At 29.6% G+C, this 17,483-nt stretch overlaps 4 long non-coding RNA genes across 4 annotated transcripts; all 4 read right to left on the bottom strand.

Annotated features, from left to right (window-relative positions):
* Window positions 1-4: 4 nt before the first annotated feature.
* On the bottom strand, window positions 5-825 carry LOC143199824 (uncharacterized). The gene is made up of 2 exons (XR_013006545.1): window positions 726-825; window positions 5-640 (listed from the first exon to the last, which is right to left on the bottom strand). It is a non-coding gene; the product is annotated as an uncharacterized LOC143199824 (long non-coding RNA).
* Window positions 826-848: 23 nt separating this feature from the next.
* On the bottom strand, window positions 849-1,299 carry LOC143200232 (uncharacterized). The gene is made up of 3 exons (XR_013006667.1): window positions 1,284-1,299; window positions 1,066-1,209; window positions 849-987 (listed from the first exon to the last, which is right to left on the bottom strand). It is a non-coding gene; the product is annotated as an uncharacterized LOC143200232 (long non-coding RNA).
* Window positions 1,300-12,856: 11,557 nt separating this feature from the next.
* LOC143199825 (uncharacterized) lies at window positions 12,857-14,928 on the bottom strand. Its single transcript, XR_013006546.1, has 2 exons — window positions 14,788-14,928; window positions 12,857-12,901 (listed from the first exon to the last, which is right to left on the bottom strand). It is a non-coding gene; the product is annotated as an uncharacterized LOC143199825 (long non-coding RNA).
* A 1,138-nt stretch (window positions 14,929-16,066) lies between these two features.
* Window positions 16,067-16,499, bottom strand: LOC143199826 (uncharacterized). The gene is made up of 3 exons (XR_013006547.1): window positions 16,475-16,499; window positions 16,314-16,419; window positions 16,067-16,197 (listed from the first exon to the last, which is right to left on the bottom strand). It is a non-coding gene; the product is annotated as an uncharacterized LOC143199826 (long non-coding RNA).
* Window positions 16,500-17,483: the final 984 nt, after the last annotated feature.

Below are 17,483 nucleotides of genomic sequence, written 5' to 3'. Positions count from 1 at the left end.
CATCGTGTGCAGTCCACTTGGATGACTGTCGATTGGACTTCGGAGTGAAATGATGGAGCCATGTTTCATCCATTGTCGCATATCGATGCAAAAACTCAGGTTTATTACACTTGATTATCTTCAAACACTGCTCCGAATCATCAACTCGTCGTTGTTTTTGGTCAAAAGTGAGCTCGCTTAGCACCCACTTTGCACAAAGCTTTCTCATATCCAAATATTCGTGAATGATATGATGTACACGTTCAGTTGATATCTTAGAGTGTCTGCTATTTCATTCAATTTCAGTTTACGGTAACCAAAAACATGTACTACTAATACTAATGGCAGGATCTTACGTGTTTGTTGATCTCCTTGCAGGTTGAATATTGTTAGTGTTAGGGTATAAGTTGGTACGTTGTGCGTTAGTTCCCCTTCTTACCGTGTGCGCATATCAAATTTCATCGTAGCATAGATTATCATTCATCAGTATTTAATGATAGTTTACAATTGTAACTATCGACTAAGATTGTTGTTAATCATTATGTTTTACTAACATTCTGAAGCACACATAAAACGTGTGAGATATCTCCACAGAGATATCTCCACTACCCAAAACACGTAATCCACTGATATTATCTTCTCTCTAATATTTAAAACAAACCTAGAACAAACATTAAAATAAGATAATATAACTATTAATGTCTCTGTTGTATTATTTGTTAGAATCAACTAAATTAACAACCTACCTAATTGAGGTACATTTTATCAAATATGACAACGGCAGTTCGGACCATACAGTCATGTTTCTGAACTGACCACCAAAATTAGAGGTTACTACTCCAGCAGCAAAAAGGAATCTTATTCAGTATCTGCATTAATGTTCTTCTAGAAGGCAAGCAGAATATCTTCGATAACAGTTTATATCCTCTGCCACTGCATTTCAATAAGGACAAAGCCATTCGTTTTTCATCCAACCTGAAACGAAACTGATGGGACAGGCTGAGCTATCTGTAAATGAACATATATATATTTCAAGTTAGAACCTCCATTCTCTAATAATAAATATGTCTCTTATTATATACTTACTTCTGGGTCTTGTTGGGGTAGAAGAATCTCCTATATATCTATCAGCTTCAAAAAACTTATGTGATTTAATATTGCCATTGGGGGCATATGTTCCTTTAATGGAATGGGTCTTGTAACAAAGGTAAAGAATCTTAATAAATATTGCTTAATTATTTCAATGCAATAAATCATTATTATTTAACAAAATACTTACTATTTAAATTACTAGTAGGAATTACATCTTGTTTCAGCCATGGCTTTTCACATTTTGCTCTATAGACTTCATCTTTAAAATGATTACAAACTTTCCTGGACCTACATAGGATATCATAAGAGATCCTCTTAAGGTTTTCTTTTTATTACATTAATAAATTAAAATACACAGCATAATCTAAAGTAATTGTCAAATATATATAAAAACACATACCGAAAAACTTGACGTAAATAAATATCACAAAATATATCACCTAAAATGGCCGTTAACTGCTTAGGTTAGAATTATTAATACCAAGGCCGAACGAGAGAGAAACACCCATATAGCTGTTGCATTTTTCAATTACATTTGGCCGCGTAACGGGCATTCCGAAAAGCTTAAACGTGGGACCCGATTTTTCCATATAAGCCTTGTCATTGAAAATGCTTAGGTACGTTTTCATTATGTATATGTTACCCGAGCACCTCGATATCAAGTTCTCGTACGCCTATTTGTTTTTCATATTTTGCCATTTATTGATTAAAAATGTATTGTTTTAATATGTGGAATTCTTATCTAGCCTGGGTTTTAAAATAATCTTCTAAAATTAAAATTATTATAATTTTATTTTTTGTTTTATTACAAAATTGCATATCCTCTACCTAGATCGCAATGGACATAAAACCATTAAATGGTGAACATGAAAGAATGCGAATGTTTCCAAAGAATCTTTATTGGCGGCATTTGTTTAACCTGCTCTTGTTACTCAGTTCGAACGTTACTCGTGATGCCAAATCACGAGAGCGTCTTGACCTCTGACGCATAAGGACGCGATCGTATTTATTAATAGTATAGACGCGAAATATGTACACAATTGTCGTTATCAGCGGACCGGCATTTCGATCGACGAACGTAGTGAATGGACACATGTGGTACCGGCTATTGAGGCACGCGGTTATAATATTATGACTAAAATACTAACAAAAATAAAACTTAATTTGGTCAGCGAAATACAACAAATCGCTGTACTGAGAACTACCTCAATACGTTCAATTTTTTTTAGAAATGTATAGCGGACAGAATACCACCAGAAAGATAAGTGAGGGAGATAAATCAAGTGTAAAAGATACACCGATGGATACAATAACAATGTATATGATAACTGACAATAAGTTAAAACCTCCTTTAAAACAATCAAAAGGAAATAAATCAGCCCCATATACACATTGACATCAAGAAGAAGATGAAAGTTAGGTCAGGCATAGCAATATCAATGCAATATATAATAGTAATATAGCACACTACATCTTTTAAGAAGTGTTAACAGATTTATAGTACGGGGTCTCAGGCTAGATATTGATACCATATGCTCTAACTGTCAAGATAAACACCCTGCTAGCTACAAAGGTTGTAAAGCTTGTAAGCAATATAGAGAAAATTATTAAGATTAAAAATTATGAAATATTAATTATTAAAGATTAAAAATTTCACTTCATACCCCAAGGTCATAGAAAATCAACACTGATGAAAATAATAAAAAATAAAGAATATATAGAGAAATAAGGAAAATAAGACGTAAGAAGGGATAACTGGGACATAAGGAAGTAAACCGGCAGGAAAATAAGACAGATAGACATAGTACTAATATCTAAAAGGAGGTTCACACTTTCATCAATTCAATCAAATTTCATGTTGTATTTACCGCATTACACTGTAGCATCAATTGGATGGAGTCAAAGTCATTATCTCCTGAAATAATTTCGCACATAAAACACTTAATATAACTCACAGACAACATGTAACATTTAATATCTGTAGTTCACCCCGTAGATACATAATATACGAAAGTGATTTTGAAACCTTCTTTGCTATAATAGGTTCCAGATGGTGGCGACTCCAAGTATTAGCACGGGGGTTCTTGAATTATTTAACTAAGAGGAAGGCACTACTATGAATAACAGAAAGAATTAAGCTTGAATGGTTCTTCAGTTGTTAACCTACTTACTGACCCACGGATAGAAAAGGATTTCTAAGCTGTGGGATATTTCTGTTACAAAAGTATTTTCGGAGCATGACTACACCTCAATTATCCTCAACGGCGACACTAGCTGCACGATAGGATTCTCCACACTCGAATGTACAATATGAAAAACACAAAATATGAAATATATGACACAGTGTCATAGACGGAAGGTAGAAGTAGAGTTATGTAAATATATGTTATGTAAAAAGATAAAGTAAAAGAGACAAAAGAAGATCAAACCAAAGAACCTGCAGAATTATCGGTCAACAATAATACCCACTGTAGGTATAAATTTTTCTCTTTGGAAAGTAACTAAGACCATAAAGAAACATAAAGTTCAACTGAACGATTGAACAAGTACATCGCACTGAAAGCATCACCAGAGTCAAGTCAGAAATTAGGATTAGTAGAATTCTTATACGTCGCGAACAACAGAATCGGCATTTGCCAGGCCAGACAGACGATTTAGCAAGCGATCTTCGTTCAATTCATAATTCACCATTACATATAGATTTTATATTTTTTTCATTTTATATTTTTACATTATTCATTTAAATGAACAAACTCCTGTTTATGTATTAAGAGAGAATGAGATGTATCAAGAATAGGAAGAAAATAACTAAGAATAGAACTAGAATAGAATAGAATCAGAATTAGCGAAAAAATAGTTAGAACCTTATTACATAACAATACAGAATAGTTAAGTGTTAAGAGTGAGAAAAGGAACTAACGTCAGATTTAAGAAAAATGAAAAAGACTATAATAATCGAAGAACAAAAACAGAATAGTTAATTGTAAACAATAGAAATCTTATACCTGGTGTGTAAAATAATCAACAGAAGAGCTAAGAAGGAAGAAAATAATATATATAACCTTGTTTTCTCTTCTTAAAAAATCAACGAGTTTTGGTAATGGATTGTATTGATAATGTCAGTAACAAACAATGATAATGATATTCAATAGCAATGATGGAATAACCATTATGATAAACAATAACCTTAGTCTATAGTAGTCAATAATGATGATACGTAATTATAACAGGCAATAGTAAAGCACAAAAAATAATATCCCAGCAGTAACAATCATAGACGTGTAATGAGAACAGGGAAAGCAGACATACGAAATCCTATCACTAGAGTTACTAGCCCCCCTTATACTTAAGACGTGTCATATATTTTGCAGTTACAGTAACATTTCTAATAACCGATTCCAGTGGTTCCAAGTGTTCTTCAACCACCTGTGTCCTTGTATTCGTTTTTTTACAGAACAATTTTTAAAATGTTATGCGAAAATAATTCACTTTTATATAACAAGCAAAATTAACAAATAATCGTATTACAAGTGTAAGATATCTAGACTGGACGAAGGGCAAGCACCAGATTCCAAGCAGGATAATAATGATTATAATTATTTGTTTCTATATCTAATATATAAAAAGTATGTAAATATAATTTTGATGTTCTGCAATGTTGCGCAATAATTTTAACTGCTTTCTAACTTTCATGTACACATACGAGAGTGGAATTTTTACATAATATTTTATCCTTCCTGTAAAATGTTTTGTGACTGTAGTCGTTATATGATGTACCAATAATTAGTAAAATTCTTAATTGGTTTGCTCTTTTATTATTAGATAATTTTAATAGTTCGACGTCTTAAGCAATAATTAAAACATCGGTTATCGGTATCTATATTTGTATCATATTTACATATATTACCTTTTACTGTATTTAGCTTGCGCGTCAGACGCATCACCTGACGTGATGATTTAAAGATAAAAATAATTTGCGAAATATTACACATTAATATTTTAGCACGTTTATATTTTTAATATCCCTTTGTTCTGCACTTATTATTCAGCATCACGTTAGACAAAAAGCAAAACACATTAGAACCAAAATAAAACAACTATACTGGTTAGTCGGAAAATACTCTCAACTTGATCTAAAATCAAAGAGGTTGATCTATAATACAGTTATAAAGCCAATTTGGACCTATGGGGTGCAAATATGGGGTTGCACTAAAAATGCAAATCAGTTAATCATACAGCGCTGTCAAAACAAGATTCTTCGATTGTTTACCAATGCCTATCGCTATGTAACCAATGAAGAACTGCACGATGACCTGGAAATCAAATGGATTTGCGAAGTTGTGCAGGATTTCGCCTTGAAACACGAAAGAAGATTACTAAATCATTCTAACGTGGAAGCAATACAACTGCTGGACAGCGCACAGGATGTCAGGAGATTGAAACGAACAAAACCATACGAACTTGTGTGAACATTTAGTGTGTATTATTAGTGTAAACTATAGCTATAAGTTAATAATTAATAAATAATTATAATTTTATAATTGAGGAATACATACTGATGTATTTTCTCATACTCGCTTGTTAATTAATCCAAGCACATAGGAAAAGTAGTAATAAATTAACTGTAATAACAATAATTAAGATTGTACTAAGCGTATCTAATAAAGATGTTATAAAAAAAACTTATTATTCCACTTACATTGGTATAGGTCTACGTTCATAACCTTAAGGAACTAAAATATAAAAAAATTCTCGCTTTATGCAAAGGTTCTACTGGTGCATTTTATGTTTTAACACCTTGGGAATGGAAGATGATCAACAGAGCTCTGACTCAGTTTCCGTGGAACATTATTTCCAGAAATTAAAAAATACTTCTATATGTTTGGATATTAATTAGTGTCATATTAATTAATATTAAAATATAAATAAATTATAATGTGAATTAATGATCGTTATTTCATTAGTTCAGATTATAATTAATCTAATTAATTTAATCTATGATTATTTTCTGAACTAATAATTTTATATTCCATTTTCGATGTTCACTGAATTTTCAAAATATCCTTAAAATATCGATAAAAAACCCTAAGGAATCCATACAATCAGTTGCGGAAAAAGTTACTTTTTGTACATGATTTTCAAACCTAATTGGTTTATATAAAATTCGTGCACTAAATAATTATTGAATAAATGTAATATGCGAAAATAAAATATGTAAACTATATTAAAATGTAAATTTATTTTCATCTTCTCTTCTAACATTCTTCAATTTAACATCAGTTATTATTGCAACATGAAAGACAACTTATTTACGTCAAAGTAGTCATTAATTTGCACGGTTTTCTTCCTTCTAAACTTGTATATTATTACTGCCATAAAATCATAAAAAAACTTAGTAATTAATTGTGTCTGTTTAGTTACTATATATTTTTGTTTATATGTTATGTTTACATTTTATATGTTTGTATAATAATAATTAGCAATAACCCACAAACTATCATAAGAGAAAATGGAAGAAAAATATATATTTACCAGAACTATAGTCTCAGCCCGAAAAAAAACAAAAACATTTTAATATTAATCTAAGTGGGTAATGAACACGTCCTCACAAGGATTGATTTTGCGATTCAAGGACCTATAACTCTTTTAAACAAGATACAATTTTAATATTTGTTTACATTTTAACAAATCTATTGAGGTTAGAAGAACGTTGCTTTTTCTAAATGACGATTTAAATTAGAGACAAAAGAAAACAACTTACATGTATTGTGATGAAGATGAGGCGCGTAAACTTAAAAATTTAAATTAAACATTTAATAACCATTAAGTAATCTGTACGGTTAATTTTAATACATAATGGCTAATTCACAACACCTTCCTGTTTATTTATCAATTGAATCACCCGGTATTCGAAATAGCGATCAAGTAACAATAAATGAAACCACTCAAAAGCCAGAACGGAATATTGTCACAAACAAAAAACGTTTGAGAAGTCCGGAAGAACAAGTAGTCCAAAAACAAGCGAAAATCAGCGACTACTAGGTTCAAAAACCCATCCTAACATACAGTGCCCTGACAGAGGAGACAGAAGAAACCCAGAACAATAAAGAAAACAAACCAAAAGCAATTCCATCCCCAGTAACAACATATAAGATAGGTGTTATTAAACATCTACATGACTTTCTCATGCAGATACCGACAGTGCAGGAGGTTGCATTGGGACAGGGGCGGGAATATTAGTGGAAGTCGCCCGGTTAGTGGAGGAAAGCTTTTGAAGTAATCCCCTAGTTGCTCCACGCAGTAAACAGGTAACTGCGTGCGATAAAAATCATCGTTTAGATCAAATACAGCCAATATAGTTAAAATTAAACGAAAAAGCTATATATGAAAAGCTATATATGAAAGAAGTAAAATTTTACTAAAAATCTCCAAATATTACTATTCTTGATCCGCAAAACCCATTAAATAATTGACTACCTCGAGCTTTTGATTACCATATTGTACATCTACTGGCCTAAAACGAATGAATGATCGTACTTTTAAGCTGAAAAACATCTCAGCCAATACATCATTATATTTACAAGTTAATAATTTATTTACCTATACTCTTATATATTAATGCATTCTATTTTCCTTGTCATGAGATCATTATAGTGTCATTGATAGTTTTATATTTTGTTAATTAATCCTGGTCTACTTTTGTTAGAAAATTTAATTCGTTCGAACTACTACTGTACACTGTTCTTATATCTTAGCAAAATACTGTCTAATTTCTTCTTCTCTGATAGTCACATTCTTCGACTTTTACTCTCAACAAATTTTAGCTACATCTTCATTATAAAATAAAATTTAAATAATTACTAAAATATATTATATTTAAAATAAATGTCTAAATATTACCAGTTACCATAGTTGGTCTGTTACTACTTCTTCATGGACAAACCTCATTAATCACTTAACTACTTCCAACACTTAAATTTTGGCATATGTTGATACCAATTCGATGTCATTGAAAATTATTATAAATTTATAAATGTGACAGCTAAAATTGAACCTTACATTCTGCACTTGTTATTCCATATTTTAAAATCAATGTATGTTAGACCACCAATAATAACACAACAATTTAATTATTGTTACTATGGAATTATTAAGGTAACACAAAATCTAAATATACTAGATTTTTTTGTTGTTGATCGTATCGATCTGATCGACTGTACCGATCGACCCGAAAAGAATGGACCGCCATTAGAAAAGGAAGACAATATAGTTTCATATAATTTATTCTTTTCTATGGTTTATTCTATGCAGGAAAGTGCACATGTTGTGGAGTAATGTATCCTACATTAATGTTCCCCGCAACCTGTGCTCTTATTAGCACAGCATATGCTCATATATTTGGGATAATATAAACAAAGAACAAGTAACCTAAGTAAGACACGACTGAATTATATATGCATATTTTGACAAAAACCAGACACCCGGTATTTACAAGTCGATTAACATCATAAAGCAACCATAATAATTTAGGACAAGCGATAATTTTACTTAACCACTGTTTTAATAACCCAAAGATGGAACTATCATTCTTAAAAAATAATGAAAAAAGAGTGCTTTATGCTTTAATTTTATATAAAGACTTGTATCAGTGCACCATTCAAAATAACAATGAACTCACGTCAACAAAATTTGAGACGTCACAGTATCAAAATATGTAAATAAAATCATTAGAGAAAAAAAATTATTAGACATAATTTATTTTGTAATAAAATATCTAATTCATAATATATGATATATAATTCAATAATATGTTCATCTAATGTACATATTATCCATATTATCCAAGAAGTTAAACTACAGTTAATTATACAACCACAATAGTTTTATGGGTAGGGTTGTTTTATTATGTTTACATTAAATTATTTCCCAATTTACATGCACTTTTTTATTTACAATTTTATATCATAGCAGAGTATTTTATTTTCTATCTAAGAGCATATAATTAAGTTTTCTGAGCTGAGTGCTACTTTAAAATATATTTAAAAGCTATCGTATTCACAAAGATGATCTCTTTCGGTTTTGAGCGATACATTTTGGGGTATTAAAATAAATTCTGGTTTTGTTTTGCTAACATTATTTGAGTTGACTATTGTAATGACTGGAGAGTGATCAGATGATAGATCAAAGCATTATGAATCAAGACGAATTTAGATCTTTTGATGTCAATATTTTTGTAATACAAAAGTCTATGGTATTGGGAATTTTATTTATGTCTGACGGCCAATATCTTCACACACAAGTAGAGATATGCTGTAAATTATGTGCCTTCATTGCGTTGATCAGTTCTCTGCCTTTTGGTGTTATTATTCTAGAACACCACGTTTCTTGTTTAGCATAGTTATTGTTTAGGTGGACAACAAATAACAATCATCGTTAATGTCCAGTGTTTGCAACAATGATAGCGATCTTATAAGGATATGATTTTCATCTGAGTTCAATTTATTTATTCATTTGAAAAGTTTAAATATTCTATTGAAAATTATACACGACTATTATCTACATCTTCAAAAGTGTCTAAATTTATTTTTAATATAAATGTGGGAAGCTCAATTTTTATGAAATTTTATATGAAAATGGTAATATAAAATTGATATAATTTGAATCTGTGATATCCAAATGTGTAGTTTTATAGACTACTATTTCAATAACCATCTTATAGTATTTTGAGATTAATTGAAAGCCTTTATTTAGTTTTTACCATTAATTACTTAGATTACCATAAATAACACTCATCGTTAATGGCCAGTGTTTGCAACAATGATAGCGATCTTATAAGGATATGATTTTCATGTGAGTTCAATTTATTTATTTATTTGAAAAGTTTAAATATTCTATTGAAAATTATACATGACTATTATCTACATCTTCAAAAGTGTGTAAATTTATTTTTAATATAAATGTGGGAAGCTCAATTTATATGAAATTTTATATGAAAATGGTAATATAAAATTGATATAATTTGAATCTGTAATATCCAAATGTGTAGTTTTATAGACTACTATTTCAATAACCATCTTATAATATTTTGAGATTAATTGAAAACCTTTATTTATTTTTTACCATTAATTACTTAGATTACCATAAATAACACTCATCGTTAATGGCCAGTGTTTGCAACAATGATAGCGATCTTGTAAGGATATGATTTTCATCTGAGTTCAATTTATTTATTCATTTGAAAAGTTTAAATATTCTATTGAAAATTATACATGACTATTATCTACATCTTCAAAAGTGTGTAAATTTATTTTTAATATAAATGTGGGAAGCTCAATTTATATGAAATTTTATATGAAAATGGTAATATAAAATTGATATAATTTGAATCTGTAATATCCAAATGTGTAGTTTTATAGACTACTATTTCAATAACCATCTTATAATATTTTGAGATTAATTGAAAACCTTTATTTATTTTTTACCATTAATTACTTAGATTACCATAAATAACACTCATCGTTAATGGCCAGTGTTTGCAACAATGATAGCGATCTTGTAAGGATATGATTTTCATGTGAGTTCAATTTATTTATTTATTTGAAAAGTTTAAATATTCTATTGAAAATTATACATGACTATTATCTACATCTTCAAAAGTGTGTAAATTTATTTTTAATATAAATGTGGGAAGCTCAATTTATATGAAATTTTATATGAAAATGGTAATATAAAATTGATATAATTTGAATCTGTGATATCCAAATGTGTAGTTTTATAGACTACTATTTCAATAACCATCTTATAATATTTTGAGATTAATTGAAAACCTTTATTTATTTTTTACCATTAATTACTTAGATTACCATAAATAACACTCATCGTTAATGGCCAGTGTTTGCAACAATGATAGCGATCTTGTAAGGATATGATTTTCATGTGAGTTCAATTTATTTATTTATTTGAAAAGTTTAAATATTCTATTGAAAATTATACATGACTATTATCTACATCTTCAAAAGTGTGTAAATTTATTTTTAATATAAATGTGGGAAGCTCAATTTATATGAAATTTTATATGAAAATGGTAATATAAAATTGATATAATTTGAATCTGTGATATCCAAATGTGTAGTTTTATAGACTACTATTTCAATAACCATCTTATAGTATTTTGAGATTAATTGAAAGCCTTTATTTAATTTTTACCATTAATTACTTAGATTACCATAAATAACACTCATCGTTAATGGCCAGTGTTTGCAACAATGATAGCGATCTTGTAAGGATATGATTTTCATCTGAGTTCAATTTATTTATTTATTTGAAAAGTTTAAATATTCTATTGAAAATTATACATGACTATTATCTACATCTTCAAAAGTGTGTAAATTTATTTTTAATATAAATGTGGGAAGCTCAATTTATATGAAATTTTATATGAAAATGGTAATATAAAATTGATATAATTTGAATCTGTAATATCCAAATGTGTAGTTTTATAGACTACTATTTCAATAACCATCTTATAATATTTTGAGATTAATTGAAAACCTTTATTTATTTTTTACCATTAATTACTTAGATTACCATAAATAACACTCATCGTTAATGGCCAGTGTTTGCAACAATGATAGCGATCTTGTAAGGATATGATTTTCATCTGAGTTCAATTTATTTATTTATTTGAAAAGTTTAAATATTCTATTGAAAATTATACATAACTATTATCTACATCTTCAAAAGTGTGTAAAATTATTTTTAATATAAATGTGGGAAGCTCAATTTATATGAAATTTTATATGAAAATGGTAATATAAAATTGATATAATTTGAATCTGTGATATCCAAATGCGTAGTTTTATAGACTACTATTTCAATAACCATCTTATAGCATTTTGAGATTAATTGAAAGCCTTTATTTAGTTTTTACCATTAATTACTTAGATTACCATAAATAACACTCATCGTTAATGGCCAGTGTTTGCAACAATGATAGCGATCTTGTAAGGATATGATTTTCATCTGAGTTCAATTTATTTATTTATTTGAAAAGTTTAAATATTCTATTGAAAATTATACATGACTATTATCTACATCTTCAAAAGTGTCTAAATTTATTTTTAATATAAATGTGGGAAACTCAATTTATATGAAATTTTATATGAAAATGGTAATGTAAAATTGATATCATTTGAATCTGTGATATCCAAATGTGTAGTTTCATAGACTACTATTTCAATAACCATCTTATAATATTTTGAGATTAATTGAAATCCTTTATTTAGTTTTTACCATTAATTACTTAGACTTCATAAATCAAATAGAACTTTCTGATATGATTGAGTAATATTATTTGAGTAAAATTACCATTAGCACTTTCAAATGCACTCTTTGAACTATTACATATTTTTCTGAAAATTTGGATTAGGCTTAACTTAAGAAATAAGGGAATATACAAAAATAATTTTGTAGCAATTGACATAATTTATTTCAAAGCAAAGGACAATAGTAAAATATTATATACTTATATCATTTATTTATAATATAACATAATATAAAATAATATAATATTTATTTTATATAGCTGTATATTTAAATTAACTCTTTTCCACACCACCCATGGGGTAGAGTTCTAGGCGCATTTTTTTTAACTTAAGCTTGGATAACATTAATCAATAGCTAGAAACACACCAGAAATGACAATTATTAGTTACAATAAATTATGAAAATTGCAATTTTTATAACTTATTCCAGTTTTTTTATATTCTTTTCTTTGATTTCTTCATTTTCTGTAGTCTCTCTTCCATGGGTCTAATCGACTAATATGAGCCTGTAAAATTATATACATTTAAGTTATATACACAAGGTTAAGACTCTTTTACAAATTACTTATGATTCGGGACGGGACGGAATCAATAACACCATTTATGGCCTTGGAACAAAAGAGAAACTTTATTTTGATCCCTGGTATTTTATACAGAATTCGATACAAGTTACAGCGCCCTCTACTAACTCTTCTTCCTCTTTTCTACACTGGCTCTTGTATCAACACAAGTCACATATTTAACACCTCACCTCAATTTAAATGTACCAAACAATTTAACCTAATTAAGATTATAAACAAAAATTATAAAGATACATTTAAATCACCAGTACAAAACTATTACATAATACATACAAATTTGTTCGAACTTAGAACTATTCTATTTTTACATGGTGAGAATTTATTTTTAATTAATAGTTTGATCGAATAAATTTGTACAATTATGTGATAAACAAAGGTAACAATTAAAATAATCAAGTAACGATTATAATAAAAATAAAATAAAAAAAATCTCCACTCACACGGTCTTCCACTTTTAATTCCAAATATTTAGTTTGTTCTTGGGTTGCCAAACATATACATGTATTTGCCTTGAAATGAATTTATTCCATGCCATCGGGTTATTTTTATCAAATGGTATGAATCCATTAAAACTTCCTAGTTGGTTACCATCCCTGTCTTCATAACTTGCTCTTTCAAGTCCACTTCCGTCTTACATTAGTCCATGGTCATCTGGTATCACTGAGATATCATACTAATTGGCCGCCACTATCCCCATTTTCTGCTTCTAATATTGCACTTGATTTTGTTAAGTTTGTTTTATAACTTTATCACCTTCACCTATTACTTTCAACTCAATCAGTCACTCACTGCATCCTCAACTTCATCATCAATTAAATCCTTAACTATATCTCTTTCAAACCATTATTCTGTTTTATGACCGTTCTTCTGTTCTCTATCTTTATAATCTAAATCAGTTATTATTGGGTGTTCAGTTTTGTTTTGATTTCCTTTAACATTCTTCCCATTATTTTTCTCTACATCAGATTCTTTTTTTTTTCATCAGTGCTTTTTTCTTGGCCTCCGGATGAAGTTAAATAATCAGGTTCTTGATCCATTACTTTATTTAACTTTCTCTTATCGTTATATTTTTTTAATGAAAACATATCATCACCTTCAACTGTTGGTATTTTTGTTGTTGAAATAAGCAGACAATAGGCGACATATAGCTCATAGTCGTCGAATTTCCTTGGTCTCCAGGTTTTTCTTCTAGAATTGGTGTCCTCCAATTTAGACAAGATAGGTTCATTTTCATCGGGTTCGTCATCACTGTCTGATATCTACTCTTGAATGTTTTCTTCATCATTACTCACATTCTTGTTTTCTTCTTCCTCTTGCAAAACTGTCTGCATCAGTTTACTCACAGGTTCTTCTTTGGAATTTTCTATACATACCTTATATAATATACTTTCATCAAACCTTGTGTCTCGCGACATTATGACCATTTGACCCCACCATCATTGCTTGTCCTGCTTTTGGGTCTAACTTGTTGCTTTTTCGTAAAATAGTGTACCATGCTCGGCATCCAAAGATTATTTTTTTTAGAAAGACTGTTTTATTGAACGGAACATACAACAAATTTATATTTACTATACTATACTTCCCGTTCCGAGATCAGACAATTTCATATACATCAAATAATTCTCCATGCGATACGTTTATTAGGAGTTAGTGGCGAAGGATGGTTTGCTTGGCTTGGCCTTGCACATGACTTCGAAATGCGAAATTGCGAAAAAGGGTCGCCTAACGAACCTCGTTCTTCTGACATAGTATCACCAGGTTGCCAGAAGTTTCCGGAGGTATTTTGAAGTTAGATATAAATGTATACTCACGATTTTGATTCGATTTCGCCTTGATAAACAGCATTTTCTTCGTCTTTCTGCCCGAGGAAATATGAAAGTATTATTAGTATTGCAATAACTATAATTATTCCAATTCCAAATGGCCGGGAAAATATTATTTCGGTTACTAGGAACATAAGTATCTCAGATTGAGAATTACTAATACACTCAAGCACATACATATATATACTACAGTACATATATTAGAATTCGGGGCCTTTGATAGGCCGGTTATTAATAAAAAGGATTTAATAAACACTAATATGAATCATATTTGATTAAGCGTATCGTATACTAGATGACCCCGTGAACTTCATATCACCAAATTTCACTGAAATAAATTTGTAACATATGAAATATAACTTACATTACATATAACATATGAAACTATCAGATAATACAAGGGATAAAATATTACTAAGAAAAAATTTAATCGACTTATATATACTTATATACAAAAAACATATAAGGAACACACTAAAAAGTAAAAAATAATTGAACATAGATTTTTAACAAAGAATTTTTTTTAAATAAATATGTACATAATAATTATTGTAATAACTAAAACGTTCTTTCATTCTATATTGTAATGTAATACTCTATGTATTTTATATTCTACTATATACACACAATTTAGCTTAGTACCTATCTAAATAGTTTTATCTATTTACACTATTATTTTAACTATTATCAACAGATCACTTTAACTGCGATGTATCAGTCTAAATAAATAGAGCCTTTACACAGTCTAAACAGTTTACACTATCATACAGCTTCCGAACAGCAATCATACAGTCTTCGCTAATAAAGAATATTTAAACAATCTGTCAAAGGAGGGCAGAGTTGCTACCACTTTGATAGGTTGTCGTTACTAATCGTTGTACCCGTCTATTCTTTATAGTTTAAGTTTTAATGTAAATACCTTATATGTAAATGCTTATTTTACAAGATGTTAATCCGGGCCGCACTCCTCTACGGATCTATGTCTTCTTCAAGGTGTTTTCGCCCAACCAGGTGAAACGGCTTCAAGATTTACAAAATAAGCTCTTCAGAAGATTTTCAAACGTTCCATGGTGTGTCAAAAATTACCAGATTCACAGAGAAACTGGCATTTTTCTCATATCTTGTGAAATCGCGCTTGTTCGGTCGACATGCTGGAAGCTTAGCACCGCGTCACCGGTAATCTTTCCTTTTCCGAGGCTGCAACGATCTCATCCATCGCTGAAGTCATAACTTTTGCCCCCGTACGACAGCACCTAGTCGTATATTAACTCAAGTTCGCAAATTAATCAATAGTTAGTTTCACGTTTGTTCTTTCGCTTAGTCTCAACTTAGAAAATTCATGTTTTTTCATGACATGTTCATATGTCGATAAACCATCCCTTCTAGTTGTTCTTACACCTGGTAAAAAATAAATAATGTGTAATCACAATGAAGAGAACTAAACCGATTGATATAGTTGGTACTTTTATACATTTTTTGTGGTATTTTAATAAAGTACTGAACTTAATATTTACTTTAGCCGGCTTGGTTGGCGCTGTGGGAAAGGCGACAGGACGGTCCTCTTACTGTTGCGATAGTCGCGGGTTCGAATGCTGCTGGGCCATGGTCGTAAATTTATGTCTGTAATTGTTTAATATTTGTGATTGTTATCTTTTTTTCTTTTTCTTCACCATACATGAAATTAAATAAATGTATATACTTTAGGCATATAAGTCTATTCAAAGTTTTTTTTAGTAATGCGTAGTGAATATTTGTGACGTCGAGACATTACAATGTTGCCACATTAACCCTGAGTTTTAGATCAGTTTGGCTTTGACGTAAAAGAAAATTCTAATCTAATTAAAATAATTGAACAAAAATGTTACCAAATATAATTTATTTTAACATTATACTATATCTAAAAACCACAGTTAATTATACAGCCACAATAATTTATAGGTAAGAGTTAAACTCCTCTTATCACTGCTGCTTTCAAGAATTTTACATACGTCTGACAGCTGGTCGCCGTCCGTTTGTCAGATGTACGCTAAATTATTCAAAATATCACTACATAGTATAAAACAAAGTCGCCTTTTCTGTCCCTATATCCCTATGTGCGCTTAAATCTTTAAAACTACGCCACGGATTTTGATGCGGTTTTCTTCAATAGATAGAGTGATTCAAGAGGAAGGTTTATATGTATAATACATGCATAATATACTAAGGCAACATTGCTAATTTTAGAGGTTTCTAACGTGATGTCGTAAATTAACCTATTTTTTTTAGGCTTATTTAGCAATTAGCAAAAACGCTGCCTAACACTACGAGTTAGATCAAATTAATGTACTACAGGATTGTACACCATAAAAAGGTCTACAAAAAAGTCCGCGATGGTATATGTTTATCTTTTAGGGATAACCCACATTAACCATTTTTATTGTTTACTTTTTACGTGAGAAAATGGCTTATTTACGAAGCTATTTTAAGCAATACGGCATTAATCCTTATCGAATTAAGTACCTTAAATACAGTGTGCAATTAATATAGATCAATATGGTTCCTTACAGCATGTAAATTAAACAAATATTTTCGGAGATATTACAAATTTAAAATTTGCGTTTAAAAATGTGTAATGTAATAAAAATTGTATGAATTTAGATATTCCAAAGATAGCAGGAAATCTTCATAGTAATTATAGGGGAAGA

This window comes from Rhynchophorus ferrugineus, unplaced genomic scaffold, assembly GCF_030347505.1.
Source record: "Rhynchophorus ferrugineus isolate W39M unplaced genomic scaffold, kcgeb_rfMv2 rfM7, whole genome shotgun sequence".
NCBI lineage: Eukaryota > Metazoa > Arthropoda > Insecta > Coleoptera > Curculionidae > Rhynchophorus > Rhynchophorus ferrugineus.
The sequence above is the reverse complement of the archived record's forward strand: the minus strand, read 5'-3'. Positions and strand labels throughout refer to the sequence as shown.